At 34.2% G+C, this 549-nt stretch overlaps 1 protein-coding gene across 1 annotated transcript in view; it reads right to left on the bottom strand.

Annotated features, from left to right (window-relative positions):
* Positions 1–549, bottom strand: part of LOC119587086 (cyclin-dependent kinase 14-like) — a gene marked incomplete at its 5' end in the record, with an annotated part of 168,602 nt that continues 168,053 nt past the window's right edge. The window contains 1 exon segment of the mRNA XM_037935836.1: positions 1–549.

Raw genomic sequence — 549 nt, 5'->3', positions numbered from 1 at the left:
TTGAACTCGAAGGTTTAAAGTGATTTTTTTGTGTGTTTTGATTTCTCTCTTTGTTCCCTCCTTTGCCACAAATATCAGGAACTTCAAAACGTTTCATATATATAAAATGAGGTTTCATCTTTGCTTTTCTTTGGATTAAGTATAATCCCGCATGTACAAAGATCATCTATATAGAATTCATGTAATTCCATTTTTTACAATATCGTATTCTATAAATCTGTTTCCGCAGCAGTTACTTAAGTCATATGTAATATATCTCATGTATGTATTTTCCACAGTGACGATCCGCGACTGTCATTACAACGATGAAAAATACCATTTAGTATCACCTAAGTGTAGGAAAGACCTGTTCAGTGGCATCTACTTCTGTTGCCAGTTAGGATATTTTCGACACGTTCTCGCTGCCTGTCCCGCTTCTACTGGGTCATTTTAATGCTGGGTTGATTTGGCTTTCTTTGCTTAAACGCCTAGAAATCAGTTCAAACAATATCTAACTTATGTGAAAGAAAAAAAAGTTCATAATAAACATGCATAGCATGTTTCATGAAA

The sequence above is a fragment of the Penaeus monodon genome, chromosome 22 (assembly GCF_015228065.2).
Source record: "Penaeus monodon isolate SGIC_2016 chromosome 22, NSTDA_Pmon_1, whole genome shotgun sequence".
Lineage (NCBI taxonomy): Eukaryota > Metazoa > Arthropoda > Malacostraca > Decapoda > Penaeidae > Penaeus > Penaeus monodon.
This window is presented reverse-complemented; position numbering and strand designations above follow the sequence as displayed.